Source organism: Protopterus annectens, chromosome 7.part0 (assembly GCF_019279795.1).
Source record: "Protopterus annectens isolate FY-2018-M chromosome 7.part0, PAN1.0, whole genome shotgun sequence".
Lineage (NCBI taxonomy): Eukaryota > Metazoa > Chordata > Ceratodontiformes > Protopteridae > Protopterus > Protopterus annectens.
In genome coordinates this window covers 70879652-70899698 of record NC_056739.1, presented here as the reverse complement: position 1 = coordinate 70899698, position 20047 = coordinate 70879652, and the positions used below count along the sequence as shown (strand labels likewise).

Sequence of the window (20047 nt, the reverse complement as noted above, 5' to 3'; positions counted from 1 at the left end):
AATAAGTTAATCGTTGTTGTTCTACCCCTCCCATTTGTTTGGCATTTGGCACACTTTTTCCAGTATTGTTAAAGTTTGTGAAGAAATTTTTTTCTTGGAATTCAAATTTTCTTTGGTTTTCCGTAGTTTAGGTTACTGTGTGTTTTGTGGTTTGTGTTTTGGGATGGGTTTTTCGGTTAAAGACTGTGGCAGGTTTCTTGACTCCTCTCTTGCTTATTCCTCCGGACTTGTTTTTGTCTTTTTGGCTGTTTTAAGATGTCAGAGAAGCCTTCAGGATTTAAGAGGTGCTCCTTGTGCCATCAGAAGATGCCTGTCTCTGACTTGCATGAGGAGTGTCTTTATTGCCTCGGCGCTAGTCACCTGGTGGTTGAATGTGGCATTTGTGCTACATTCAACCCTAGGGTCCTGGTTGAGCACTGGAATAAAATGTTTCTGAAAGGAATGGTTTAGGGGGTCCCATGGTCAAGGAGTCTTTGATCAAGTCGGGCCCCTCTGACCACAACAGAAAGGCAACCTCTTCTTCCTCTTCTGGGGAGGTTCCATGTAAAAAGTCTACCCTGTCGGATCCCAGATCCCTGGATCCAACTCCAGCCTTGGTGGTGACAGATCCAAAGGTCTAAGATCTGAAGTCCTCCAAAGAGTTAATGTTCAGATCCGAGGGTCTCTGAGTCGACTCCTAGATTTAAGGCCTCTGGATCGAGGCCTTCGGATCCAAGTTGGAACAGGCCTGTCATGGATCCAATCTTGTCAGATTCAAGGGGTTCAAGAGCCCTGTCCTCAGATCCTTCTGTTTCCTCGGATCTGATACAGTCTGATCTGAGACCCATGTTGGATCCTTTTGTTCTTGAGGACCTTCCCATGGGTCCTCCGGGAGGGGACCATTTGCTTACCTCTCCATGAAGGAGCCATTCCCTGGACCATCAGAGAAGACCCTCAGGATCCCGACATGGGTCTCCAGCTAGGTCCTCTATTTCCCCCCAATCTTCCAGGACCATCCTTCCGATATGGACAGGATGATGCGGTCCTTCTTAAAAGCTCAAATAGAGTTGGGGCTTCTGGCTTCCCCAGCTCATCGGACCAGGGAGCCTTTTCCTACTCCCTGGTTATTCTCTCCCTGTCCAACCTGGCATGGTTTGGACTTAAGGGAGTTGGTGTGCTCCATGGAGAGTGTGGGGGTTTCTGGACACCCTTTGTCCCTACCCCATCAGAGACTATGTCTAGTTCTGCTCTCCCTCCCTCGAGGCAGGTGGGGCTACCAGTCCGGGTTGTTACCCTGGAATCTATAGGGGCAGGTTCAGGCCTTTCAGACCGCTCTCTGCCTCCCGGTGCTTATGCTCTCAATAGCTCTGGTCCAGCCTTATCCAGAGGGTTGGAGGTCCTGGCGGGATCTGCTCCTTCCTCCCTTGTGTTTTTGTCTACGGAGGAAGGTGGATAGTGTTTTGTCCAGTCTTTCCACATCCCAGGTGGTTGAAAGAACTCTCTCTGCTACCAGAGTAGCCTCACCTGCTCACCAGGCTCCATCCCATCCTCAGATTTTGAGCAGACCCTGTCATCCTAATCCTGGTCAGCCCTTTTGATCTAGCCTCCAGGTAGAAGTTACCCCTATTGGTTCCCCACCTCTTCCGGGTCTTCCCCAGAGCCTCCCTCAGAGGAAGTGCCTTGGAAGAGGACATGTAAGAGGAGGCATCTTGACTCCCCAATGGAGTATGTCATGGAGAACATGGCTGTCGATGAAGAGGACGAGTTTCCAAGATCGCCACCTTCAGGAAATATCATCAAATACAACTCCCCCCTACTATCACTAGGGAACAGGTCCTTAATGCTCTCTCTAAGACCAAGAACACTGCATAAACAGGCCCAGACAATATCGCAGGATACCTTCTAAATAGCATAAAACATGACCTATCAGGGCCTCTGAAATTACTATTTAACTGTAGTCTCCAAACAGGCTTCATGCCTCATGAATAGAGAAAGGCAACAGTCATCCCCTCTGCACAAAGGTGAACCATCTATAGACCCTGGAAACTACAAACCCATAAGTCTCACTAGTCTTATATGTAAAGCCATGGAAAGACTTATCATAGAGGTGATCAAAAGGGATATAGTAAACCTCCAGACACTGGATCCAACCCAGTTTGGTTTAGTCAAGGGCAGATCATGCCTACTCAGCCTGGTGGACTTCTTTGAGAAGGTCACCAAAGCAATGGATGAGGGCAGAATCATTCACACTGCCTACCTATTGACCTAGCCAAGGCATTTGACACAATACCCCACTCAGGCATTGTTGACAAACTCAAGAGGTTATGTACAAATCTGTATGGCACCCTGTAGATAGCCAACTGGTTCATAGAGAGGACACAGGAAGTTAGAATTGGGGAGCCCACCTCTACAAAGAGGCCAGTCACAAGTGGAGACCCTTATACCTGGCTTCGCTTGTATGGTTTGTGGAGGCCTTTAAGGCGTCATTCACCAGTGCTTCCTTTGATGGTTCAACTCTCTTTGGACCAACCATAAAGGAAACTAAAACCCACTGTGAGTAAGATTGAAAGTAAGATTGAAAGACACTGTCAGCCATAGGAATCAAGTTCTCTACCCCCTTTTCCAGGACCCAATGGGGAAGTAAGAAGATTTGGTTCCGTAAGTCGCAGTCTTCCTTTCAGGAAGCTCAAGAAGACTCCTCTTCCAGGGGACGGGGAAGAGGGTTCAATGGTTGATGCCACCCTAGGGGTAAAAGAGGCCTGCAAAACCAGGGCTCCAGAGAACCTTCTCTGAGAAGCCCTTTCAGTGCTCCCGAAGCGCTGGCCGACTGTCCCTCCCTGGAGGCAGTCAGAGACCATTTATCTTTGCACCCTTTGGCCTGGGCAAACATTACAACCAATCTGTGGGTGCTAAGAATCGTATCCAGGGGCTACTATATTCCCTTTTCTGACCCCCCTGCCAAGAAATAGAACTCTCCCTGACATGCCTCCCAGTCATAGAGACTTACACTGTCTAGAGCTGGCTAACTTCATTCTAAAAAGAGCCATCCAAAAGGTTCCCACAGGACAGAGAAGATCTGGAACTTACTCCTGCTTCATTTTGGTGCCCAAGAAAACAGGGGACCTGCATCCAGTTCTGGACCTCAGTCAGTTAAATCTCTCAGTCAAGAAGTTGAAATTTCAGATGTCACTATACAGTCAGTTGTGGCCCTTCTGCACAAGAATGACTGGATGTGCTGTGTGAATCTCCAGTACGCATACTATCATAGACATATAGTCTAGGAGATTTCTTCTCTTTCGCATAGACGTCGATCACTTTCAGTTCAGATCCCTACCCTTTGGGCTCACCACAGTCCCCGGGTGTTCACCAAGTGTATGGCAGTGGTAGCAGTTCATCTCAGGCTGCAAGGATTGACGGTGTTTCTCTACCTCGATGATTGGCTCCTCACAGCTCCTACACAGCATCAACTGGTGGAGGCCACATAGTTTCTTCTTCGTCTTTTTGATCAGCTCGGAATCAGAGTGAATTTTGCCAAGTCTTCTTTGGCCCTGTCTCAACATCTTCAGTTCATTGGCACTCAGTTGGAGACTGTCTTGTGGATTGCAGCTCTTCCTCTCCAACTCGTGCTTCTCATCGGTCTCATGTATAGTCTCTTCTGGAGCAAACTCATCCTCCAGTATCACTCATACTGAGAGCTTTATGGTCCATGGCAGCAGCCAGTTATCTGGTTCCACAGGCCAGGTACTACATGAGAGTTCTGCAGTGGACCTTGGCAGTTCAGTGGTCTGCTCTTTCTCATCCTCTGTCGGTTCCTATACTGCTCACTCCAGTATGCCAGCAATATCTGTCATGGTGGATGCACTCTCCAGACCTCCTAGCAGGCAGGTCTTTTTCTCCCCCCACTCCGTCGGCCATGGTGACCATGGATGCTTCCCTCCTGGGGGGGGGGCACTTCCTGGAGAAGACTGTCCAAGGGACATGGTCCCAGTCAGACTGAACTGCACATCAGTGTTCTGGAGATGAGAGAAGTTCTCCTTATGTTGCAAGCCTTTCAGGACTACCTTCTTCTAGGGACAATAGCAGTGCACACAGAGAACATGGCGGTTGTGTGGTACATAAACAAACAAGGGGGCACATGTTCTTATTTACTTTGTCATGAGGACATGAGGGTCTGGGAGTGGGCGATGTCCTTGGGGTGCTTTCTGTTTGCAACACATATTCCCAGAGCATCCAGCATGCTGGTAGACAAGCTGAGCAGGGCTATTCCGACCCCACATGAGTGGTCCCTGAATCCGCTAGTAGCAAAGCAGATCTTCCGTCAGTAGGGAAAACAGAGCTGTGATCTGTTTGCTTCCCCTCTCAACCACAAATGCAGCAGCTACTTTGCCTTGATCCCCCCAGAGGTGGAGTTCCCCCAGGGACGCTCTGACTCATGATTGGCCACCGGGTCTTTTGGTCTTATTTATGCCTTCCCTCCTTTACCACTAATTGTGAGAGTTCTTCAGAAAGCAAGATGCCTCAGGATGCAGTTAATCCTCATTGCCTCCTTCTGGCCTCGACAGCTGTGGTTCCCACTTCTACGGTCTCATCTGAAGCACCCCCCTTGGGTGCTTGATCTGGTTCCAGATCTGATTTCTCATCTGTCACTTCCAAATCTACAGACCCTCTGTCTGATAGCTTGGTTTGTCCAATTCCAGTGATTCTCACTAAGTCCAGGCTTGCATCTCCTGTGAAGGAAATTATTCTTGCTTCTCAGAAATCGTCTACCAAGACTGGCTACAGAAGTAAGTGGAAGAGATTCTCTATCTGGGCTAAAGGTCAGAATCTGGATCCATTTTCAGCTCCTATTTCAGACATTCTTCTTTTCCTGGTTTCCCTCTTTCAGGAGGGTGTGAGTTTCTCTACAATTAAAGTCCATATGGCAGCTATTTCTAATGTTCATCTTAATGAAGAACATACTTTCTCTTCTCGCCTCTGCAAGGCTTTCTTGAAAGGTGACTTTTTATTGCGTCCCCCTAGTCAAGGATCCTTCTCCACCGTGGGATCTTGCTTTGGTGCTGCAGTCTCCAACTCACGCCCCTTTTGAGCCTGCCACATCTTGTGATCTCATATTTCTTTCATGGAAGACTGCCTTTTTGATGGCAATAACTTCAACAAAACAAGTATCAGAATTGCAGGCCCTTACCATCAAGCCTCCTGATTTGATATTCTATAAAGATAAAGTGGACTTGAGACCCAATCCTTCCTTTATGCCAAAAGTGGCCAGTGAAATAAAACTCAATCAGTCTATCCAACCTCCAGTGTTCTTTTCCAATTATTCTAACAAGGAGGAATACATTTTGCATACCTTAGGTGTTCATTGACAGCTTTGTTTTTATTTGCACAGAGCTAAGTGTTTTCATCTCTCAGACCAATTGTTTGTGGCCTTTTCAGTCAACAGGAAGGAACGAGCTTTTTCACAAGTTACTGTTTCCTGTAGGATTTCCTAGTGCATCTCTTACATTTACTCCTCCTGTGGTACTACTTGGCCTGGAACAGCTAGGGCTCATTCTGCCAGGTCAGTGGCTACATCAGCTGCATTCTCAACTTGTCAATCCTTGGATGACATTTGTGCAGCAGCAACTCTGTCTTCCCCACATACCTTTATTACTCATTACAAGCTCAACCTAGTTTCTAAGGTTAGGGCTTCCTTTGGCTCCACTGTTCTTCAGCACGTCTTTCCATGAAGCCACCCGAGAATGTTGTGTAGCTGGGGACTCTGACCCATACATGATGAATGGTGACTAGGATAACATCAGATTAATAGTTATGTACTTACCATAACTTGGTATGTGTGTTATCCGTAGTCACCATTCATCATGATCCCACCCTCCTTTCCCCCTTCCTGAGGGATTGGCAGGAAATTATCTGGACCTTTTGTGGTAGCAGGTCTACTCTGTCTGTCTTCTTTCTGCAGGGCAAACTCGATCTGAGGGGTTAGAGGGCAACAGAGCATTATGAGAGAGGAGGAGCTTGAGCTAAGCTGTTGTCTAAGTGTTGCCACCATGGATCCAATGTCAGATCCTAGATCCATATGTAATGAATGGTGACTATGGATAGCACAGATACCAAGTTAATGTACGTAAATAACTATTATTTCTGAGGACAGATAGCTTGTTTTACATCCTGCTGGGTCCAGAGAAGCCAGGAAAGACTAGTCTGTTCTGCTGTGTTCATTTTTTTAATTCTTACTTTATGAATTTTCAGTTTATTTTTTTACTTCATTGTTTTGGATTTTTTAGATTTTTATTTCATGCTCATTTACTTACTACTCATTGTACTTCACTTACATTAATAAACTCAAAGCTGAATCCGAAGTTGAAGCATAAAATATACTGCAGCTGTATTACAAAATGTTTAGTCATGCCTAAGTTATCAGTCAGGCAGCCTCTTTTTCCATGTTGGACATTCATGAGTTGTGGACAGATACTGACATCAGCATGGTATGTGGGCAGATACTGACATCAGCATGGCATGTGGACAGATACTGACATCAGCATGGTATGTGGACAGATATCAGCATGGTATGTGGACAGATACTGACATCAGCATGGTATGTGGGCAGATACTGACATCAGCATGGTATGTGGGCAGATACTGACATCAGCAATGCAAATACCATTTAAGTAAATGTCCACATCATGTAGTGAGCAGTAAAGGCTAAATACCATTTAAGTAAATGCCCATATCATGTAGTGAGCCGTAAAGGCTGACCATTAGCATGGTAAATACCATTTAAGTAAATGTCCATATCATGTAGTGAGCAGTAAAGGCTGACCATCAGCATGGCAAATACCATTTAAGTAAATGTCCAGATCATGTAGTGAGCAGTAAAGGCTAACCATCAGCATGGCAAATGCCATTTAAGCAAATGTCCATATCATGTAGTGAGCAGTAAAGGCTGACCATCAACATGGCAAATATCATTTAAGTAAATGTCCGTATCATGTAGTGAGCAGTAAAGGCTGACCATCAGCATGGCAAATACCATTTAAGTAAATGTCCATATCATGTAGTGAGCAGTAAAGGCTGACCATCAGCATGGCAAATACCATTTAAGTAAATGTCCATATCATGTAGTGAGCAGTAAAGGCTGACTCTTTTACCCCTTGTATTAGTAATGAAGGCCCTCCTCTAGGATGCTTCAGACAGATTCTGTTACTGAACTTTGCTCACTGTGCTTGTAAACACATGCTTTTGTGTCAGGCCTAGCTAGATGAAGGTTTACAGTTTCACAGTTGTTTGGTGCTTATTTTTAACAGTTCAAAAAGAACTAGGTGATTACATCATATCTATATGAATATCAATACACACATAGCTGGCTATAGGCACCAGCAAACCCTGTGGTCACTGGGGGCCCCCTGTTCTGGGGAGGGGTCTCAACCACAGCAATTTATCTTATCTTTATACTTTGTAACACGTCTGTAAAACCTACAAAAGCTAGTACAGCAATCTTGTATACTTAATAAACCAGGCGGGTAATGCATCTCCTGTAAAATTCAAAGATCTTCCTGGTTATAATAAGTATTTTATCAAGTAACAGGCTACACAATTCCATTAAATATTTTACTACTGATGTAGTGCCCCTGGCTTAGTTAAACCCTGCTGGTGGACATTCTGTCATCTAAAACTAACGACATAGCCAATTTTAGATGCCAGCATTACCTGTGGTTGCAAGGGGCTCCTTTAATCATCCTTGACTTTGTGATTGTCTCACAAAATCTGAAGCTGGTTGGGGAAAATATGCGGAGAAGAAATGTGTTCATTTCGTAATTCAGCTCTTTAACCTGCGTAGGGCTGTGATATGACCCTGTTAGGATAAAGCTGATAACGAACATGACCAAGGTAAGCACTAGAGATCAGCAGCCCAGAGTGACTGAGCTCAGTACACACCTTGGATTTTAAGAAGAGCTGATGTATCTGATCTTCAGGGATGGTTTTCTCTTTCATGGAGTTTTATAAATACTGACAGAACACCAGATACTATAACTCTCAACTTCCTTACTGAAGAATTCTGTGCAGTGCCAAAAATATTAGCAGAATTAAGACTCAAAATTATGAGCACATTTTAAATATTAGTCTAATTTCACTTAAAACAGTAGTACCATAACACCTTTTGCATCAACACTCATTTTTTGGACAATAAGAAGTAGAAAACTCTGATGTCTGGAAGCAGAGACCTCCAAGGCAGAAACACACTCGACCACCACAACACAACACTAATCATGAGACACATAACTCTCCTAAACAGTGTGCCACTCAACCAAAGCCCCTAAGGCAAAACAGCATGCCCAACACACTAGTCATAGGTGACTCTTTAGTGAGGCACACTAATGTCCCACTCACTAGGTTGAATAAGGAGAAAGTAACAGTCAGCTGCCTGTCAGATGCCGGGATCCAACACATAATGCATGCAAGCAGGTCGCTCAACAACAGGTACAAATATGACTCTGTCATTGTACATGTGGGTGTGAATGACCTGAAACGTACCTCCCTGGACTACATGAAAAGAGACATGGAGGAACTCTCGGATTATGTAGCCCAGGCAGTTATGACCCTAGCCCTGAGAAGCATCCTACCATCAGCCTGAATGATACCACAGTGCAAGCAGAAAATGATTGATTTCAACATTTGGCTAAGTTTCTGGTGTCATTCTAAGGGGAGCCAGTATCTGTCTGCCTGGGATGACATGATTGACAGACCTCTATGCTTTGCTAGAGATGGCCTGCATCTGTCACCCCTGGGCTTCCGGATACTGGCCAAGGCTCTTGCCACCCCTATAGTGCCTTTTTAGGCGGTGTTCCAAATACCAAATTACCACCGTAACAGCTACAAACAAAAGCAATCTGAGGTTCATGTTGCTCAGTGCTAGAAGTCTAAATCTCAAAATGCACTCACTCGAAGCACTCCTTAAAATGGAGAACATCGACATTTGTGCTGTGACAGAGACCTGGTTCAAGGCAGCAGAAAGCACCCCGGCACTACTAGGCTATAACTCATTCCATACCTTTCGGCCCTAGAACTTTGACCGAAGCTCCAAAGGTGTTGATGTTTCCATATTTATAAAGGATGCTCACACCTCCAGACTGGTAGCCCAACATAACGCATAAGAGATACTTCAGGTGCAGTTAACATTAGGTAAGACAGCGATTCAGGTCATAGCCTGTTATAGGTCCCCAACCATGTCCCAAGACTCGCACTCCACGTTCCTAAGCACCCTGGAGAATATTAGGGTCCAACCTAACACTCTCTTACTAGGTGACTTCAACTACCCTTCCATTAACAAGGTAAACTACTCATGTAGTCAGGAAGTCCTTCTATGTGGCACACCTCATCATAAAAGGGTTCTCATCCAGGAAAAAAGAGGTCATTGTTCCCCTCTACTCATCACTCATTAGACCCATTATAGAGTACAATGCCCCTTTTGGAATGTACCTCACAAGACATCTGCAGCAGCTGGAAAGGCCACAGAAGTACCTCACAAAGAGGATTACTGGCCTCAAACAAATGCCCTACACTGACCGCCTCAAAAACTGCAGCTTTACTCCGTAGTATATCTCCTACTCCGAGGTGATTTCTGCCTAACATATAAAGCTATGTCAGACCCAGAGCTGTTGGACATGCTACACCTAAAGAAATCCCAATCCCTCTGAGCTACACGCTCTAGGGACCTAAACCTTGTCACCACAATAAACAGGACACGCTGGAGGGAAAGATGCCTGTCCCAGAGACTTCCTGTACTCTGGAACAGGCTACCCATCTATGTCAAGCAAAGTTCTTCTTTAGCACTCTTCAAGAAAAATCTTGATGAGTGGATGGGAAATAGGAAATACACCCCGGGGATCACTTCTGTGCCTCTGCTGGACAGTGGAACAGGAAAATAACTTTCTTGGGTGGAGTAAGCTATGGAACCTTGCTGGCTAGGCTTATGTAGGCCCTTGGGCCGATAGCCTAGTACCTACCTATGAACCTATGTACCAATACACTTGCCCATCATTTCCTGGAGTTCATTAATTCCAATGCCCTGGACCAGCTCATTCTCACCCCCACTAGAGGTAGCAACATCCTTGACCTGGTCATTACTAACATGGGGGATCATTGCTCTACACAAGTAGACAGCTCCTCCCTGGTTAGAGCAGACCACAAACTAATCACCCTGGAAATCCACCCCCCCCCCAGCAAAGGTAACCACCATGAAAAACTTCTCCAAAGCTAACTTTGGGATCCTAAAAACAGAGGTGGCTAACTTCAAGGCACCCATGCAAATGGAGGATAGTTGCATGACTGCAGAATCATATACCAATGCACTGTACGAACACATACACAAATGCATGGATCTTGCCATACCCAATAAAACCAAGACAATCTCCTCCAAAAAAAGGAAGCCAATCTGGTGGTCCCCTGCCATAAACAAACTCTACAACAGAAGGAGGAAACTGATGCAGAATAAGGTGAAGTCCCAAGACTGGAAAAACTCCCTTATCTGCCTCAACAAAAAGTTGAGATCCCTCATCAAATCCTCTAAAGCTAGGTATGAAAACAGAATTCACCAAGTGATACAACCTCTGCGAGTACGGCAGCTGCAGGGCCCCAAAGGGAAAAGTATGCAAGGCAAAAAAAGGAAGCAGGACCAGCATACAAGGCACCTTGAAAATTAATTTATTAATGATTTAAGGTTCTTGAAAAACAACAGACCGGTTTCGGCAAATATCAAACAAAGTCTTCTTCAGTGTTTAAAAAACAGCAATAAAGAACCTGTATTTAAATACTCAATTGAGTCATGTGCTTAATTACATATGCTTATTAAGACCTGGCTTAAAGAGCCCACCAAGTTTAATGATCCATTTTTTCTCCATTGTATTTAATAAGTCATGCAAACCTAGTTTATTATGCCTGGATCTTCTGATTTTATCAATGATGATGAAACTAAAAGATGCATTTTGATGAATCAGAGAATGTTTGTATAAAGCATGTGTCTCTCTCTTATGCCTGATATCACTAAGGTGTTCAGAAATTCGAAGTTTGAAGGGTCTGGATGTTTGCCCAATGTAGAATGCAGGGCATATGCATTTGGCCAAATAGATAACCCAATCTGAAGAGCAGTTAGCAAAAAATGTTATATTGAATACTTGAGGGGTGTTTTGACTGCTGAAACTGCTAGTTTTAACTAATTTGGTGCAATAGATGCAATGTCCACAAGGAAAGCATCCAATTAATGGATCGCCTGATAGTGTGGTCTGGATGCTTTTGGTGCTTTTCACTTCAGAATGTTTGAAGTGATTAAAAAAGGCAGATAAGTTTTTGCCTTTCCGGAAGGAAAACGAACATCTATCCCCAAGAATGGATCATTAAACTTGGTGGGCTCTTTAAGCCAGGTCTTAATGAGCATATGTAATTAAGCACATGACTCAATTGAGTATTTAAATACAGGTTCTTTATTGCTTTTTTTTTAGACACTGAAGAAGGCTTTGTTTGATATTTGCCGAAACCGGTCTGTTGTTTTTCAAGAACCTTAAATCATTAATAAATTAATTTTCAAGGTGCCTTGTATGCTGGTCCTGCTTCCTTTTTTTGCCATGAAAACAGAATTGCAACAGATAGTAAAGACAACCACAAGGCCTTCTATAGTTATGTAAAGAATCTCCATGGCAATACCCAGATTTGCTCTAAGCTACTGCACAATGGTACCTCCTATGCCGAGCCAACGGATATTGCCAGTATACTGGCCGATAGATTCACTGCCAACTTTACCCCCCCCCCCCAGGAACAGTCACAATACCAGTAGATTTCCAGGCACCCTGTATTACTGCTGCACAGGTTAAAACAGCACTGTCCAATGCCAAGAATACAGCTTCTATGGGACATGACAATATCTTTGGTTGTGTTCTTCATGAACTACAGAGTGAACTGGCACCTCACCTGTGTGCCCTGTTCAATCACAGCCTCACCTCAGACTTTGTCCCTGCTGAATGGTGCACTGCTACAGTCATCCCTCTCCACAAAGGAGGAGTGACTACAGACCCAGGGAACTATCGCCCCATTAGCCCGACAAGTCTGATATACAAAGCTATGGAATGCATCATCCCTGACCTAATAAACAAGGATATAGGAATCTCTAAACTCTGGATCCGACACAGTTGGTTCTGTGAAGGGTAAATCATGCCTGCTCAACTTGGTCAACTTCTTTGAGTTAGTCACCAGAGCTGTGGATGAAGGCAAGGTGGTTCATACAACCTACCTTGATTTGGCCAAGGCTTTTGATACCTTTCCCCACTCAGGAATCATAGAAAACTCACTAAGCTTGGCATCAACCCCTATATCACTAGGTGGGTTGCAAACTGGCTCACAGTATGAAAATAGCTGACTCCAAGTCAGACTGCTGATTAGTCATGAGTGGAGTTCCATAGGGTTCGGTCCTGGGTCCTCTCCTGTTTGGTATCTACGTTTCTGAAGTCCAGGCCAACATTAAGGGACTCTGGCTGACAAAGTTCACAGGCGATTGCAAGTTAGGAGCTATTATCAACTCCCCAAGTGATGTTGACATCCTACAGAATGGCCTCACTCTGACCAATGATTGGTCTCAGAACCATGGTCTTAAGCTCAATGCCAAAAAATGTGTCGTCATCCCCTTTGGGAAAAACCCGGTTCCCATGAATTACCACATTGATGTTAGTCCACTGAACACAGAAGGCATTATAAGAGATCTGGGAACACAGGTTGACAGTAACCTGTCTTTTGATCACCACATTGCCACTGTGGTCTGAAAGTCCTTCTATGTGGCACATATCATTACTAAGGGTTTTGCATCCAGGAAGAAAGAGGTCATTGTCTCACTGTACTCCTCCCTGATTAGGCCAGTCATCGAGTACAATGCCCCATTTGGCATGTACCACACTAGACACCTGCAACAACTGGAGAGGCCACAAAAGTACCTCACAAAGAGGATCCTAGGCCTTAAACACTTGTCCTATATGAACAGACTCAAAAAACTCCAGATATTCTCTGTCTCATATCACCTGCTTAGAGGCGATCTCTGCTTGACTTACAAAGCCATGTCTGACCCAGCTCTGTTAGAAATGCTACATCTAAAGAAATCCCAAACCCTCTGCCCCACACGCTCCAGAGGCCTCAACCTCATTACAACAATTAACAGAAAATGCTGGCGGGAGAGGTTCATAACCCAGAGACTGCCCGTGCTATGGAACAGACTTCCCTTACATGTCAAGCAGAGCACCTTGCTGACCCTCTTCAAGAGAAATCTTGATGAGTGGATGGGAAACTGAAAATTCACCACGTGGATAACTCCAGTGGCTCTACTCGACAGAGGCACTGGGAACTAAGGTAGGGTGGCACTATGCCAGGGTAATCCTATTGCTAGGCTTGTAAAGGCCCCAGGGCCATTAGCCTGGTACACACCTATGAACCTATGTGAAATCAGAGACAGTGGCAGGCATGTGAAATCAGGGACAGTGACAAGTATGCATTACTCCCCAATGAGGTGAATGAAAGTGACTTAGCCCTGCTGTTTTGACTACTGCTAAGTAGGAGTCACTGATCTGGTTTGGCAGTACCAGTGTTGCATAATGTGTTGCTATTTGCTGAAATAAGTCGAAAACTATTATTGCTATGGCTTAGGTGTGTGTGTGTATATGGGTGTATGTGTATAAAATATCACTGATTTTTAACTGTGCTCGCACTCAATAATGCCAGGACACATGAATTATTCTTCTGGGTATCAGTAAAAAAATGCAGCTAACAAATAATTATATTTCAAAATTAAGGTATATTATATATCACAGAACATTCGGACACATAGATCTTCTAGGAGTGCAGTGGCCCCACCACCCCCTAGACTGTATAAATGGTTACTGGGGGCCCACAAAAGTTGTTGCTAGTTGGGGAAAATGAGGAGAAAAAACATGTATTAATTTTCTAATTATGGTCTTTAATCTGAACGGGACTGTGATATGACCGTGTTAGTATAAAGCTGATTAAAGGCCTCTGCTCTCAATTGCACCCATTCTAAAACCAGCCTTGCTCAGATGTGTGTGTACAGAAAGCTGCTGTAGGTTATGTGGTGGTGGGGGACTGTGTGGTTATTACTACTTTAATTTGCATCACAGTCAAACCTTAGAGATGTGCACAGGTGGTCATTATAGCTTGTGTTTGGGCTGGGAAAGGTGTGGTCATTGTTTCCTTTACTTTTCTCACAGACCTCAGAGTTACTGCAGCTTGTGTAGGGGCAGTGTACTGTCTAGCAGCAAAAATAGAGTTGTTGTTGTTGTATCTTTCGGCTTTTCCTGGTTAGGGGTTGCCACAGCGGAACTCCGGTCTGCTAATGATTGGCAGTAGATTTTTACGTACTGACTTGCCAGGCCTGACGCACAACCTTCAACGAAGGTACGCCCATTCACGCATGTCTCCACACAGAAGACGCTTTTAGCTGAGAATCGAACAGGATAACGTCTTACTGTGAAGTGACAACACTACTGAAGCACCACCACCGCAGCTTCAGCAGCAAAAATAGAGTACATTACTCTAAACATTATTTTTTTTTTCGCTTTCCTTACAGTCAAATGTCAGGCACATGTACAGGTGGCTGCCTTTGGGAATTAGGGGTGAGGAGTGAGGAGGTATGCTTATGTATGTATATGTATGTCAACAGTCACTTGAAATGCATGACTGTGGCCATTTGAACCTCTGCTTTCATCCCAGTATAACACCAGATGGTGCATAGGCAGTGACTGACTTTTTTGGGGACGTTAGGGAGGCAGATAGTATTCCCATATAGGACCTGTGTATCCTCGCAATCGGCTTGCTAGTTTATTGTGGGCTACTATTTTGTCAGCTTTGAACATTAAGCCTTGGGCACAACTTGTGTCTTTCTTAATATTAAAGAAAATAAGACTGAATTTTTTTTCTTTCTCATGATTTTTGTTTAGACCACAGTTGGATTAAAAGGTTGAGAAAATGCTCTAAAATGCATCCCATAATGTTTATAACCCGTATAGCTTCTGGGAGTACTAGCTTAATTGAGTTATGTGTTAAATGGCTATTGTTGTGCTGTGTTGGTCAGGAAAGGTTTGCCAAAAAGATGCTAGGAAAACTAAAACTAAACAGCAACACTATATTCTGACCACCTTAAAAACTCCAGCTATACTCTGTCACATATCATCTACTCAGAGGCGATCTGTGCTTAACATACAAGGCCATGTCAAACCCAGAGCTGTTGGACATACTACACTTAAAGAAATCCCAATCCCTCAGAGCCACACGCTCCAGGGATCTAAACCTTGTCATCACAATAAACAAAACATGCTGGAGGGATAGGTTCCTGACCCAGAGACTCCCCAGACTCTGGAATAGATTGCCCATACATGTCAAGCAGAGTGCCTCTTTGGCCCTCTTCAAAAGGAACCTTGACGATTGGATGAGAGGAAGGAAATTCACCCCGAGGATCACATCAGTCACCCTGCTAGACATGGGTCCAGGGAAGTAAATAGTGTGGGAAGAAATAGCCAAGGTATTGTTATGGCTAGGCTATATAGGCCCTAGGGCTGATAGCCTAGTACCAACCTATGAACTTATTGGATGAAAAGGTTGTGTGAAAAGAAAAAAAACTTTAAAATGCACTTTGGAGCATATAGAAAGTTATGGCTTCTTGAAAAAGCTGAAGGCAAAATATGAGAAAAGGAAGAAAAAAAGAATGTGCAAGTTATGGGGAGAAACATAGATCATCACTGGAGGGTGTGTGTGTATGGGGGGCTGAAGCAGTAGGCAGTGCCTACCTAGGGCACCATTTTTCCTTTGTGAGATGGGCGAAAATAGTGTGGCCTGTTGTAATGGAAGAGCTTTGTAACTACAGGTCTGTCTGTGCGTTCTACTCCTAAAAGTTTGCAACATGAACTTAAAGGTTACTTAGGAGGGGTGGCAGTGACAGGGTAATACTTAGAATGGAAGTGCCTAGTGGGCCCCCAACTTGACATTTGCTGGACCCCCAAAATAGTAACATCGGCCCGGAATGCCCACAAAGGACAAATGACTGCACCACATCATTTATAGTTTGATCAAGACAGCTGGTTGAGAAAAGATTGGGAAAAGATTGATCCTAATTTTTTGGCTCAAATTTATTTGCTCTGTTAACTAGAGTGCAGTGCCTTCTGACTCAACAGGAAGAAACCAGATTTTAACAAGTATAGGTATTTACGAAAAATATTATTTCTCTGTAGAAAGATACCAAGCTGATAACAAGTGTACCATAACTTGCCTGCATATATAGTATTTACCAGGAGAAAAAGGCAATATTTTTATACCCATTAGACCTAGCACTGCAGAAAAAACTCCACCTGAAAGAGAAACCTGTGCTAGTATTATGTATTGGTTTTATTGCTGGGAATAGCTGTCTTGGCTAGGCTCATTTGAAGTACAGATCTGGAGAGAAAAGCTGCAACACATGTTGAAGAATTAGCTGTATAGTAATCAGAACAATGAATTGAACATGTCATGAAGTAATAAGTAAAGCACACAGTCTATACTGGCAATGTAAATAAGTGCATTTGGTACATTCTGTATCTGTAGGCAGTTATAGAAAACAACTTTGTTGAGAAACTGTATTTTGTATGTTTACTGCTGTCTTTACATACACACACACATTTACAGTATGGAGGCTGAAGAAAATGTTAAGTAAAGTTCAGGACAAATTGTTTAGGAAGTATAAGAAGCTTCATTATGTTTTGAAAATGAGGAATAAAAAGTTAGAATGTAGTGCTTTATCAGTAAGTTAGAACATAGAGATGCTGGCTGGGATTTAGAAAGGGCTACCGCAAGTGGTAAGCTCAGACATAGGTGGTCAACTACTTGTGGACACCTTCTTCTTTCATAGACAAGCTTGCCACAGTGACTTTATGGTCAGTAGAATCACCATGATGAGCCACTGCTATGACAATGTTGAATGCTAATGACGCATTCCGGGGCAGTGAGTGGCTAGTGCTAAGTAGGTTTATACTGTCCCTCTAAAATGCTTGCAGTAAGGGATTTGTGCAGTGAAGCTATTTAGAGCCAAACTGGCCATGTTAATTAACACTGCCAAAATGCTTCATTCCCCCATTATAGCCAATGGGAGAGACTGCATTGCAGGTAACAGTAGTGAAAATAAGCAGAGATGTAGTAGTAGGATATGTGTGTGTGTGTGTGTGTGTGTGTGTGTGTGTGTGTGTGTGTGTGTGTGTGTCTGTGTAGGGCTATGGCTAGTATTGGATGTCTGTATGTGTGTTTATCTGCCCGGGGGGTCACAGTAGAGAGAGGGCAGGGTAGGGGATCTATAGTGTAGGTGTGGGTGGGGGTGTGTCTTTGAATTTTTATGAGCTGGGGGTGTCATTGCTGATTGAATGTGTGCATGTGGATGTCAGCAAATGTGTGTGCTTGTGTGCCTGCATGTATCTCTGGAAATGACTGAGTGGGGTTCCTGTGAAAACATGATGCATGGACTGCCAGTGGTAAATTTAGCATTGGTGGTAATTACACACAATTCTGCACTACTAGCAGTTAGCTCAGAGGTTTAAGGCTGTGAGTTGTTGTTCCTGTGGTACAGGGTTTGATTCCCTCAACCCTCATTTGCCTACTTTGTAACCTTGAGCAAGTCACTTAATCAGAGAGTCCTTAGGAGTAAATGGGAATCTGGGCTAGACTCCTCAATGGACTGCAAGCCTAATAACTACCTATGGACTTATTCTGAGATATGCAAATTAGCTAATAATGAGGTGTGTGTCATTACAGCTAAACATGTCTCTGAATAGCATTTTACACAACAGCATAAATTGCGCCTTGCAGTGGTGGCAGTTTAGATGAGTGTAAGAGATTCTTTATGAATCCCGGGAGATGCTTACTATTTTAGTTATGAATCTACAGAAAGGAGGACTAGACTAAAGAACTTAAGGACAGGGAATAGAGAAATGCATATTAGTTGTATTAGAAATTGGGGAGTATAATGAAGAGAGTGAGAAGTGTAGTCAGTAATGTGGATTAATACAAAATGACTGGCTGCGTGAATATGCGGCATAGAGGAAGGGAAGGTATGGGGAATGAATAGTAGAAAAGAGCTGGACAAGTATCGTCTGGAGATGCATAGGTATGAAATGAAGGAACAATATGATTGTGCAATGCAGCTGTTCATTAAACAGTTACAGAAATGTGCCAAAGGTAAGCTTAAAATCAGTATCAGGATGGCTGGAAGGTGACATGTGAGATGAGCATGCAATTGAGGATGTAATTAGTGTGAAGTCTGGTGTGAAACAGTGTCTGAATGTATAGACTGATAATTTTGTATATGCTGAAGTGTATTTCTAAGCTGAGCTACACAGAAGATGTGGGTGTTTTAAGTTTTAGGATCTGTTGAGTTAGTAAGGATGAAAAGCCTAGAGCAGTGCACGGAGTAAGTTTTTATAACTTCCTGAAAGTCTGTGTTTGAAAAGAACGAAGGAAAAAAAAAACCCAAAAGGGTGAAAAAACCCTTTTCTTGTTTTTGTATAGGGAGGCAAGCCCCTCCCCCGAACTTATATATATGCCAACTCCATCTAACTCAAAGGAGGGAGAATTATCCCTAAAAAAGTGAATCATTGTCAGTGCACAATTAGAAATTGCACCGACAATGATTTCCTATGGGAAACAACATTTGACTTTATGCTAGTCGTCTATTTTTTCCTGCGTACTAATGACACTTGAGCAATCTCCTTGAGCATGCGTAAGAAAGCTGACTGCAACATGTAGTCTAGTAGTCTGTAATAAAGTAATGTTAGCTTTAGATCAAGTGCAAGAGGTATACATAGATTTTGTGTAGGTCATTTTTTAAGTTTTTGACTGTGTAAATCACCAGATGTTGATAATAAGCTTGTCAGCTTAGGCCTTAACAGTGAATTATTTTTCTTCTGTTGGTTAACTAGTAGATAATAGGCATTGGAAATGGAAGGTTTACACTTAGATTGGTCTGTTGTTATTTGTGGTACGCCGCAGGTATTAGTCTTTTGAGATGAATGTTTTGAATTTTGCTAATAGGGTTTTTATAATGTATACCTTGAAAACGTCAAACTGTCAAAAATAGTGTTTGGTGATGATGGCATCATTATTCTTCAAACTCCATTATATGACCTGATTAGATAGGCTTGTAGTAACAAAATAAATATTAATATTGGTAAAGTAAATTATATAATATTTGGAAATCGTGGATCAGATGGTCAGGACTCTACTGGTAATTAGTTACTTAGGCCAATGTCTGCCTTTAAAGATCTAGGAAGTGTTATTGCTAAATTAATCTTTGGTCCCCATTTCACTGAATTAAAAGTGACGTTTTAATGTCATCATATGCATTAGCAGATGTATCAAGTCTTACAGTAAGAAAGTGTTGATTCCATTTGATTACTATCCTAGTTATACCTAACCTAGAATATGGTTGCCCAATTTGGGTTTAGTGGCTTACAGCAAATCACTTGTTACATCTGTTAGAAAAACTGCATTGTAGAATAACAAAAATAATTAAAAATCTGAATATGTTATCGTACAGTAAAAAACTTAAACATTTGAATATGTTTTCATTATCTTACAGCAGAGAGGGAAAATATTATATGTGATGTTGTCAGTCTTCACTCATCCTTGACCTTTGGGTACTCAGTTCTGATGCTCAGAACCGGCTTGGCCATTATACAGCTTGCGCCAGCCAAACACTCTCAAGCTAAGGCTCTACCCACGATGCCCCTCTCCATATTCCCTCAGATCTCGTTTGCCGCTCTTGTCACAAGACGCATCAGCCATTTCTGTTGCAGCTAAGTAAAATTTATTTAATTTTGAAAGTTGTTCTCATCCTTTTTCTTTTCGTGATATTTGTATTTCTGTTCTATTTGTCTGTACCCATTTTTTTCTGGTTGAGTGATATTTTATTTCCCCATACCTTACACTATTCTCTCCACTATCATTGGTAGCCCCCTTTCCTTCTCTACCTGATTAGGTAGCTGTCTGTCTTACCATAGCTGGCATTGTC

At 43.2% G+C, this 20047-nt stretch overlaps 1 protein-coding gene across 1 annotated transcript in view; it reads left to right on the top strand.

Moving 5' to 3' along the window:
• The window catches only part of ITPR3 (inositol 1,4,5-trisphosphate receptor type 3), a 2403054-nt gene that overhangs the window by 1726359 nt on the left and 656648 nt on the right, over positions 1–20047 (top strand). The gene's annotated exons all lie outside the window — the stretch shown is intronic.